A 12,040-nucleotide genomic window follows, 5' to 3' on the forward strand; every position below is an offset into this window, starting at 1 on the left:
ACACATCTCAAGATCATAGCACACAAGCTCCTTTTTCCATCAGTGCTTAGCATGCGACTTGTGACCTTTCCTCATCAGTGTGAACCTTGTCACAATTTTCCATGACTTTGTGACCCGATTTCATTACAACCTGAACTTTACCTGGGAGCCTTCTTCATTTAAATTACAAAAGAAACACACAACCATCTTACAAGTATTTATACCTCTCAGATAATGGAAATAGCAGGTTGTATCCTGCCTTTGTGATTCAGTCAGAACAGAAACCAACACACACAGATTGCTGAGGGCTGTACCAATCACTTATACTGACCAGCCATGTGCTTCCTCAGGGCAACACTCAAGGCCTTCCATTATGTTGATGGTTTTGCCACTCAGTAATTCAATAAACCTTTACTGAATGCTTAGTGTACTAGGCACTGTGCAAGAAGCTGTTTACAGTGGACCAGACAGAGGTTCCACTGGTGTGGAATTTACATTCCAGTCCCGTTTCAGGTGGTGGTTGGAAGGGCAAGTCAGACTTTCAAAAAACACATGTCTGTGTTAGTCTTTAGTTTCATTTCTGTAACAAAAGTAATATGAAAATGGCATAAGCAACTTAAAAAAAAAAGTTTATTCTCCTAGGAGACCATTCAAATGTAAGCACTCCAGAGCTGATAAGGTATTAAGGGCCCAGATCTCTCTACCGCCTCAACACACATCTTCCATCTGGTTTCCTAAGGTGGCTTTTCTAGCTCCTGCCCTCCCATTCAAATTCCAGCCACTGAGCTAGAAAGGAGGAGAAATGGAGGGTTTATGCCTTCTCTTTCAGGACTTGTCCTGGCATTCGCACTTACTGCTTTCACTCTGTCGGCCAAAAATTGGGCACGTGACTATACGTAGCTGCTAGCAAGTCAGGTAAAGGACAGATACAAAGTCCGTGTAGAATAAAGTTGGAGGGGGGGGCGGCATGAAAGTGTATATTATTTTAGAGAAGACTGCTCAGTTAAGGTAACGTGAGCAGAAAATTAAATAACATGAGTGGGTGAGTGTGCTAATATCAAAACATGGAGCAGTCCAGGCAGAGGGAATATCAAGCACAAAGGAACAGAAGTAAAAACAAGTATGCTGTATACTAGGAATAAAAATAATGCCAGTTGACTGGCATGAAGTAAGCAGAGGAATGGCAAGAGAGGAAGCCCGGAACCAGAGTGAAAGGCCTTTTTCTTCTCGCGAGATGGAAAGCCAGTGGAAGGTTTTGAAAGCAGAAAAGTGACGTGATGCAGCTTCTGTGTTAACAGGACTCTCCTGTGCAGAGGACCCCATGCAATAGTGCAGCAGTGTGAGGAGGACAAGCAGTCAGGGACAGTGCAGAAAGCCCAAGGAGAGGACAGTGGCATGGGCGATAGTGGCAGGAGCTGGCTAGAAAAAGCTACAGTCTGTACATTTTAAACAATGATTCCAAGATTTTAGACCAAACAAGTGGAAGAAGGGAGTTGCCATTTATTGAGATAAAAAAGTCTGGGAGAGGAGAAAGCTGATGAGGGAAAAATCAAGGGTTTTTGTTTTCGAGTTTGATGGGCCTATTATACATCCCTGTGAAGATACAGCGTGGGCACCTAGACAAACGAATCTTGCGTTCAGAAGAGGTTTCGGAGCTGGAGATATAATTTTAGGTTTCGTCAATAAAGATATTTGAAATCATAGATTGAGATGCAAGGAACTAGAGAGTATAGGTAAAGAAGAATTCTTTATTACCTCAAATTATCTGCTGCCCCAAATGTTTTATTACCAATGCTCCTCTACTCTTGACGTGGTCAGAAACCTAAACCACATTTTATCATAGGTGAACATACGGTGAAAAGCTGTCTATGCAAAGACACTACTTCACACCTGGGCTATATGGGACAGTCTATTGCTCCTATGCTACAAACCTGTACAGCGCGTTACTAGACTGAATACCGCAGGCAGTTGTAACACAATGGTGATTATTTTTGTATCTAAACACAGAAAAGGTAAACATACAGTAAAAAAATGAAAACTGGTACCCCTTTATAGGGCACTTCCCATGAATGGAGCTTCAGGACTGGAAGTCACTCTGGGCAAGTCGGTGAGTGGTGAGTGAATGTAAAGGCCTGGGACATTACTGTGCACTACTGTAGACTGTATAAACACTGTACACTTAGGCCACACTAAATTTATAGAACATGACGTTAAACACATGAGAAGATGATGCAGCCAAGAAATGCAGTAAACACGAGAAGTATGAGGCTGCTGCCAGTGTAACATGGCGTGCTGTCTTACAGCCAACTTTTTTTTAGTAAGTAGAAAGAGAACTCTCTACATAATGATTGAAATGATAATATAGTGAATGCATAACCCAGTAACAGTCATTTGTGATCATTATACGTGTTTTGTCCTGTACATATTGTATTGCTATACTGTTGGTACGCGCGGTAGGTTGGTTTACAACAACGGCACTGCAAACACATGAGTGATGCCCTATGACATTCATGATGGTGATGGCCTCACTAGGTGATAGAAAATTTTCAGCTCCGTTATCATCTTATGAGACCGCCATCTTCTATGGGGCCTGTCTGTTGATGGAAACATCATCATGTGGTACATGACTATATAGCCAATAGAAGTGAGCCGACCTCACTTTATAAGAATAATGCTCCAAACATCCTCGGGTAGATAAAGCCTTTTTCTTTTCTTTTCTTTTTCCTTTCTTTCTTTTTTTTTTTAACAACTAATATTCTGTCCTTATGTCAAGATTTCTCAAACTATGTTCCACTTAATATAGGCATGTAGCCTCTGTGCTTTTGGAATTAAAAGGTTCCAACATTAAAGAAGTTTGGAAAATCCCACATATTAAATCCACCTTCTAGAGATCACAGTGTTTATTAGCATATTAACAGACTGAGAAACCATGCAGTATGACAGTCTCATAAACCCACTGAACCCACCTTTTTAAAGACTTAACTTTCAAAATTTTGCAAAGCTAATATTCTGTGGAACACTGTTTGGTATACTGTGTTTGTATTTGGGAAAGTGTTTATATTTCTTGATCTTTTATTTTTTAGTTTTGGAGATGAAAAGTTAGATATACTAGTGGGCTCCTAAAATTTCTCCTCCCCTAAACGTATCTGGACCAGCCAAGGGCAGAACTGAATAGGCTCAGCCTTTCCCTGCAGGGGCAACTGCTCACCCAGGGGCAAAGGGCATTTGTGCCCTGAGGTCAGTCCCCTCCAGCAGAGAGGGGACGTCACCAGAGTATCTTGTGCTCATTCACCTCCTTCCCACAATCCAGTAAGTCACTTGTACTGTGGGACGAAGGGGGCCCCGCGGAGACTGCAGAGAACTCCCCCTATCACCTTCTGATACCGTGATCTCCATAAACAAAAAGCTGGAAGCCTGTGCCTGTCAGTACCCAGGTTATTATCAGAATCTAATAAAACAAACTTGATTTTATACATATTCAGTAGTGGGGATATCAGCCACAGGGCTAGTTTAGAGGCCATAGGATCGGGGTTCTGGATGTAGCTCTACTATTGTTGCTGTGTGATCTTAGACAAAGTATCAGCCAGCTCGGAAACTCAGCATCCTCATTAATAGAATAGGAATCACATCAACTAACTGTTTCAGAGTGGCTATTCAAAATATTTATCAACCAGTTGTGCATGGCCACGGACTGGTCAGCCATGCTAGATCATTCTGCCTGCTGGCAGGCTCATAGCTCCTCTCCCTCACTCAGTCAACATTTATGGATGCCTCCCATGTGCCAGCATGGGCTGTTGTATGCGGTAAATTCAGTAATGTTTCAGAAAGCAGATTATAACTTGCACACAAAAGCTAAGTATTTTTAGCCACTATTACTGTACGGTAAAAGGAATAGAAAATACACGAGTAAGAAATCTCCTAAACACATTTCAAAACAAAACCCACACACACACATTTGACCTGTTCCACAGTGTTGCCCTATCCTCTGGGGGTGGCCTGGCCCACGTTTGCGAACAGACTGGAGGTGGCCTGGCCCACATTTGCGAGAAGACATCACCTTGAGCAGTAGCCTGAGAAAGTGGAGACCGGGGCCAAGGCCAGCCTTCACACACGGCTTAACCTCAGAACATCAAATAGGAGTAAAAGCTAGCATGTTATTGAGTATTTACCATGTGTTAGGCCTTGTTCAAAACAACTTTATGCAGATTAACTCATTTAATCCTCACCACAGCCGGATGAGGGAGGAACTATTATTATCCCCTGTCCACAGATGAGGAAACCCAATCACAGGCTGATTACGTGATTTGCTGGAGGTTCCTTGGCTAGTAAATGTCACAACTGGGGTTTCATCTAGGTGGATGAGTTCGTGCCCTTAACCACCACTCCATCCAGCAAACAGATCTGAGTCTGGTATGTTGGGGGGAGGGGAGGGGTGTGCGCCTGAAAGGCAGGCAGCCAGAGAGCATTGCAGGTCACAAGCTGAGCCCAGAGTCCTGGAAAGCCTCTCTTAGGAACACAGGTATTATAACCCAAAAGAGTCCCAAGGAGCAGACCTCTTTCCTGATTTGCAGAGGACACCCAAGACCTGGGTCTCCAGAAGCTCCTGGCTGCAAGAACCCTAGCCCTGGGGCATTGAGAACTGGAGTACCAACAGCCTGAGGAGCAGCAGCTCCTTTTCAAAGTGCACAGTGGAAGCCAGGGGAGGGAAAGTTGGGGGAGGGGGGGAAGAAGAGAAAGAAGCAGAACTGCCCGCCCTCCCTCCAGCTGAGAAAAGGCAGCCAGTTCAAAGGGTTTGCCTGGGGTAGGAGGATTAGCTCTAATTGTTGGGTAAATAAACCTGGAGCTGAGGGCTGGGCCCAGACTTCTTTGTATTAAGGAGTCAAAAAGGACTCTGAGCAGTGAGGGCAGTGAAAGAGAGATGGAAGCCCTCTGAAGCTGGATGGGCAAACTTTTACTGTTGAGGTTAGAATATATTTCAGGCTTTGTAGGCCGTAGTCATCTCCCTTGTTGTTGTTCCCTCCAATCCTTTAAAAATGTATTTGAAGCCCCAGGCTGTGGCTGGATTTAGTCTGCGGGTTAGCTTGCCAACTTCTGCTCTAAAGAAATAATCTTTAAACTTTACCATTTACCTGAGTCTGACCCTGTCTTCTCCATTTGGCAGTTTTAACTCAAATTAGCGTCCACTCGGCCCCCCACAGCTCCCCACCCCGCCCCCCCACCAAGGAGTCAGAGGGGCGCTGTGGTGAGGAAAGGGGCAGAAAGTTTTGACTCTGGCGATGCTTTGTGAATCTGAGCAAGCACAGAGGTGCTTCAGGACGAACTCTCTCTGTCTGGCAGCCCGAAGGTTTGCTCTGGGGAATTTTATGCCATGCACAGCTGCACACATGAGCAACTCTGCAAGAATTATGTTTCACGCCACATTCCATTTGGGAACTGATGCCTAAAACAATATTGCAGAGCAGCGACACTCAGTATTCCTGTGTTTCAGGGGAAATGGAGTAGCAACCTTTCCCTCTCGGTACCCCAGAGAGGAATGTTTCAGGGTACTCGGGAGGACCCTAGCCTGCCCTCAGCAGGATGAAATGGTACCTGTTAGTAAACTTGACTCTCAGTTACTGTGTCCTTTAAAGAGCTCAGCTATGCAATAAGGGAGCTCATCTGTAAAACCAAGCAATTTCACGTATTTTGTTATTAGAGGGACAGTTGATTGTCCTACCAAATGCCTCAAACTATCTGTCTCATAACCAGATACAAAATCTTCCACATTTAGCTTTAACTGCTAATCACTGTGATCACTAAAGCTATTCCTTTTTAAAAAAATTTTTTTTATTAATTGAGCTTTTTAGAGCAGAGGAAAGGAAAGAGAGAGAGAGAGAGAGACATTGATTTGTTGTTCCGTGCACCCACTGGTTGATTCCTGCACGCTCCCCTGCCCGGGACCGACACCACAACCCTGGCACGTCGGGAAGAAACTCCGACCAACTGAGCTAGCTACGTGGCCAGGCCACCAAAGCTTTTCTTAAATGTGGCCGCAAATCAAGGCCAGCAGTTTGCTGAAGCTGCTGGTTTCAAGCAAGAGCCTAAAGCAATGTCTTTCTATGGTCTGCTGGCCATTTCAGAACTTAGGAAATGTAATGATCAATTCATTAGAAAGAAACATCGGGGGGGGGGGGGGGGAGCTTTTCTTAAATGATATAATTTAAGGAGGAGGAGAAGGGTAAACTTATAAAACACCATTTTTTTAAAACTTAAGAATTGACAGGACAGGACGCCATGGGCTCCAGATAAGTTTTAGGACTTTTCAATACATTGAACATGAATTATGTGTCAGAGCAACTACTTTCAACAGAATACAGGGAAAGGTTTTAGGTATGGGACAAAGGACAGAAAAGTTTTTCAGTAGGAACATGAAGTTTGAAGGTTAGAGGGTAGGGGCCAAAATGTCAAGGTAGAAAGCTTTGGTCCACCATGGCTTAGAGGCCTAGAAGGGGCCACTGGCTGGAGCAGAAAGGCCCTGGGGACACTTCCACCTGTTCCACAAACTGCCTAGTCTGTGCTTACAGGCCACTCTAGGAAGCACCTGCTGAACTCCGTGCATTGCCCTGAGCAGCCCACTGCGATCTCCCTGATACGGGTTCCTGTATTAACCCAAGGCATGCCAACGAGACTACCCATTAACTGAGACACAGTAATAAGAGAACGCCCCACAGTACATTGTAGGAGCATGTTGTGTGGAGGTGTGAAATTATAAAATTATCTCCTTAGAGTAGTCTAGGTAAATACTTGAAAGCTTTGAAATAAATTTTATCTTAGAGATCTCTTTAAATCCTATGAATTGATTAAATATTCTATGCATGTTTAGAATGAGACTAAGAAGCAGTATCGCTTCCCACTTTCTTCTGTGTTGCACAAAGCAGCTGAGAAGCCTCGAATGCCCAAGCTTCTCTGAAGCCCCAGGTGCATGTGCCCCTCTGGTCCTGGGCTCTGTGTTGCAGCCTCATTGAGCGTCTGCCTGTTCATCACATGCCCAGTGCTTCCTTCCATCATAAAGCCTTAGCCACTGAGCTAGCCCCTGCCTGGACACCCTCCTGTCCCCATGCCAATGTCCACCTCCTCCCCCTCCCTGGTTATCCCTGCACTTTCACCCCTCCTCCAGGGCTCAGTTCAAAGCATCATATCCTTGGGAAGACTTTCCTGACCCCTGAACAAGATCACATCTCCCTGCCATTCACATGGTCTCAGTAACAGGACTGCTCCTTCTCAGCGCTTATCATGGTGGCTATTTTGTTTGTTCTCATCTGATTATGTGATTTACAGTCTGTCTCATCCACTAGACTACGAGCTTCTTGAAGGCAAAGATTATGTTTGTTTTATTTATTTATTTATTTGTGTAAAGACACGAAGCATTCAAGGTGAGCTATCATTATTATATACATTTGGAACAGATCAACTTTTTGTTTGGAGTCTTTTAGAATGCTATCTACAAATTTACTGCTTAACAAATTTGACCCCCCCAAAATTAACCAATCTATAAGGATGATGCCCAATTACTCAATCTGATAGATTAATAAGAACAAAGCTATTAGATAAACATGATATACTGTTCTGAAGGATCAATTTATTCACGAGGTCATGTGTGTTGGGGAGAGGGGGCATTTTTATAGCATAACAAAGACATATTGTGGAATTTTAAGATAAAAATTTTTCAAAGAACTTTTGAACTGCGGGTAGAGCATTTAGGGCACACTCCTCACCGGGGTCAGCCTACGGGGCACAAATTCCACCATTAAGTGTAGCATGGTGGGAACGTGAGAAGTGCTTAGGAAACGTTATAAACTACGTCCTAGCCCTGGTTGGCTGACTCAGTTGGTTAGGGCGTCGTCCCAATATGCCAAGGTTGTGGGTTAAATCCCTGGTCAGGGCACATACAAGAATCAACCAATAAATGCATAACTAAGTGGAACAAATCAATGTTACTCTCTCTCTCTAAAATCAATCAATAAAAAATAAAATAAAAAGTAAAACATATCCTAATTATGTAAAAATGTTTCTTTTCTCTATTTTTTTCATTAGATGTGAATGTAACTTATTACTAATAAGGCATATTAGAATATTAGTAATAAGATACATGCCCACACCTTAGCAACTTCTTAAACCTAAATCAGTATGTAACAAACCATTGTTTTCTAAATTACATAATCTTGGCTTTAAAATATATGCTATATATATTCCCAATGTACAGAGGAAATACTTGACCTAGTAGAGTGTTGTAGAAACCCCAGTTATCATCAATCAAGCTTGCATTTGGTAGACACTGTAAATGAGCTGCCCTAGCTTGATTTACTGTAAGATAGTTACATAATAACAAAAAGTGTACAAAAGACCCACTATAACCAAAAATTTTAATAGATGGGACTTCATTATTTTTCACAAATATGTGCCAGAGTAAGTGGGAAATGCCAAGAAAAGCAGGAATGGTATCTAGGGCTCTAGTCATCTTTGGATTTGAATTCAAGTTTTTGACCTGAAAGCTCCTCAAAACTTGTGTTTTACAGACAACATCAGGGCTGATATCTGGAATAGCCACCCCAATCCACACACACACACACACACACACACACGCACACGCACACACGCGCATGCAGAGTGAGGGAGGAAGAGAAGAGTTTAGGGAGCAGATTAAGGATTCTTTTCTTATAGGTGGCAGTTATTTTCTTTAACCATTGTCCTGTGATTCAGCATTCATAAAATAAATCACCTACAATTTGAGCAAAGTAGCATCAGGATCCTGCGGAGCTATGGAAAATGACTCGTGGGGCTAATAAGAAAGAGGGGATGGAACAACTGCATGTATGGAAGCTTTGTTCTGTTCCAAGGGGCTGACAGTCCTTTGAAGGCTTATAAACCACTGGTTATGACTCACTCCCTTCACCCACACTTCCTTTTCAAGCTCTTAATGCCACTTAGGGCTTCTTGTGTTATTCTAGGTTTCTAATTCTACTGCTTCCTACTGTTCTTCAGCCCCCTGCCTTCTGTTTGTGGAGACCCTGAGAAAGACGGGCTAAGGAACTATGGACCAGGGTGTTTTTCACCAAAACTGACCTAGATTTTCCTACGTGACTTAACTACTGGATTATTATTGGAGTATCAATTCTCTCTACTGGCCTTATGTACCCCAACTTTACCTGGTCTTAGCTACCTCAGAGCAAGCTTGTACCTTGGTGCAGGCCATGTTCTCTCCTCCAAACAATTGGGAAACAACAGAATTTGTGAAAGTTTGTTTTGGTTGTTCCCCATCTGAATATTTCCTTTGGTCTGTCCAGTGGCACTGACTTCATCCAGTTGAATTTCATCTCAAGCTTCTAGAAAGGAGGCCAGGCCACCAACCTACCTTCCTCTGCCTAGGTCTTCAGATCATAGCGCTCCTAGGTGCTGTGGCCCTTCCATCAACCTAGGATATGGGCCCAGGGTAGCATTGACCTGTATCCGAACCATTATACTAAAACTCACTGCTCAGCTGGATCTTGCCAACCCATTTTTTCTGGAAGCACAGCTGTTTCATCCCTGAGAAGGGCAGATATCTCAGCAGGCCTGCACTTCTTCCCTTCAGTCCTATTCTTTCAACTCCCTCTCCTAGGTTTTCACTTAGTTTACAGTCCCTGTGTTTGGTCATTAGCTTTGATTTTCAGCCCTGACTTGTATCCCTTGCCTGAGTCTGCTTTGGCTTGAGAGGTTGCCAGATTCCTACTCACCCCTATTTGCTCACCTCCTGTCACTCAAGCTTTGCACCTCCACAAGACCTTTTGTTTCTGTGCATGTGCATGTACGCACACACACACACACTACAAAGGAAGTATTCAGATCACTTGTAGCTCGATGGCTAGAGTGTGCAGATTTCCTTTCTATTAACAGGAACTAACACTGATATCCATGGACTAGTAACGGGACATAGTGATGGCAGTGCGATGCTCACAGACAGCTCCAAGGATAGATGTGAAAAACGAGGTATTCAGTGGCAGGCTTGCCTTCCACCATCATATAGCTCTCCTCAGCTCCACAACTTCCTGACTTCTACCCATTCCAAATCCCTTTAACTCTGGGCAGTTCAACTAACAAGTATGAACAATGCCACTTCCTCTGAGCAGAAAAGGAACCTAGTCTCTGCCCTTTTTCTTCCTCATATGACTACCTTCCCCACTAGCCCCCACCCAGCCTCCCCTCCCCCACCCCACCCCACAGGGCGGGCCTAGTCATTGCAGTGACTGGCTTCAATGCCTTAGGGGTAGATTAGCATTTACATTCCTAAATGCCACCTTCTCAGGAAGACTATTCCAGCAGAAGCTAAGCCTTGTTGGATACTGAAATGAATTATGGGAGGCCTAGACTCTCACTCCCTGGAGGTCTGTAAAAGCAGGTGGATTCTCCTCTGTCTGGGATGATTATGTGGGATACTGGTCGTAGACCAGGGGATAGACCAGCTCATCATCCACAAATAATATTTATAAAACTCCTGGGCATTCCTGACACTGTGCTACATTCTGTATGTATTAAGAGATACTCTAAAAGATTCAGCCCCTTCTCTCAAAGAAGTTTTCCACTAGTGAAATGAAAGGTTCATATGAGACACGAATAATGTAATGAATATGAACAGTGCTTTAAGTTTTGAAAGCATATAGGTTTCTCGTGTTCTTTCTTTCTCCTCACATACTCTTTAGTTTTGGTTTGGGACTAGGCAAATTTTTCTAGCTCATATTTTCTAGGAGTTGTGAATGATGTAAAATGTGAGCAGGTATCAAGAGAATTAAGTAGGGCAGAAAGCACAAAGTGGTTTCAGTTTTATCATGCGGAAGGCGAGAGGCTGCTGGGTTTGATCTCAAAGAATCCATCACTTTCTACCACCCTGGATTATAGGTCAGGGAGTAAGTAATTAGGGTCAAGGGGGGAAAGACTATGAGGAGGAGGAACTAGAGCAAAGTATTGAATATTTCTTCCCATTAGAGCCATAAAAATGTATTGGCCAAGGATCTATTTGAGACCAGATTTTCAGCAGACAAATACGGTTGTGTGCCCTGAGAACCACCAAGATCACGCAAATCCCTTCTGGCTGAGAAGTGCGTTTGTGTGCATGTGCAGGAGCAGGTCCGTCCCTCTCCCTCCCCCGAAGCACCGACGCTGTGGCCCTGTGCTCTGTCGGCTCAGATCCGCGCTGCCCCAGTGCAGAAGTGCCAGGCTGAAGGAGCATTTTTACACTTATTCCCACGTCCCCATCAGAATGTCTTTTTCTAGGCTCCCTCCTTTGTCCTTCTCACTCATGGCAGCCTGGTCACTGACAGCCTCAGCCAGCACACCTAGGTCCTTTGTGCCCCTTGAGTGGACCAATTAGAAGTAGGTGCACCTTTCTCCACTGAGGCCTAGCACTGTGCAAGGCAAAGGTGTGGCCAGGGGAGCAGGTTAGATGCTAACACCCACTCATGTCACTTGCGCTGGGTCTGCGAATCATGGCAGCCCTATAGGTAATGAGTTGCTTTTGGAATACCCCTATATAGTCATGTCTCTGTACAAAGCAAATAACTGATTAAATGTGCTTTGTGATTTTTTGTTACTTTCTCTGCGTCTAAAGAAATGTGAGTGAATCAGATTTCATCATTATTAACTTCTAAATATACTAATTTTGCCACTAAACAAAAGCTTGGATAACTTTCCCCTCAACTTTCAGGAAAGCTGGTGCCGCATATGCTAAAAGTTGTTGTAAAGTACATGTTATGTTCAGTGTATTGGATACTTTCCCCTTCCAGGAATATACAGAAAAGCAGGTGTGGCTAGTTATGCGACTCTTTCAATTCAGTGAAGTTCTTGGGCTGAAACTGCCTCTGGTTGCTGGTATCTCAACCAGAGTCAATGAACCTCTGAAGACTTAATTCTTCGACTACTCACATCTAGTGGCCTCATTGGTTTTCTTATTTTTAACTAAAACATGTAAGTTGAATTTACATAGGTAAATAAATGTGTAGATTCACGTGCATTTAATTTTCCAATAATTCAGCCAAGGATTAACTGCTGT

General features: G+C 43.6%; 1 non-coding gene across 1 annotated transcript; it reads left to right on the forward strand.

The window, feature by feature from the left end:
* The first annotated feature begins 6,004 nt into the window (after nucleotides 1–6,004).
* Nucleotides 6,005–6,141, forward strand: LOC112309538 (small nucleolar RNA SNORA2/SNORA34 family). Its single transcript, XR_002975269.2, has one exon. It is a non-coding gene; the product is annotated as a small nucleolar RNA SNORA2/SNORA34 family (small nucleolar RNA).
* The last annotated feature ends 5,899 nt before the right edge of the window (nucleotides 6,142–12,040 follow it).

Source organism: Desmodus rotundus, chromosome 2 (genome assembly GCF_022682495.2).
Source record: "Desmodus rotundus isolate HL8 chromosome 2, HLdesRot8A.1, whole genome shotgun sequence".
Classification (NCBI taxonomy): Eukaryota; Metazoa; Chordata; class Mammalia; order Chiroptera; family Phyllostomidae; genus Desmodus; species Desmodus rotundus.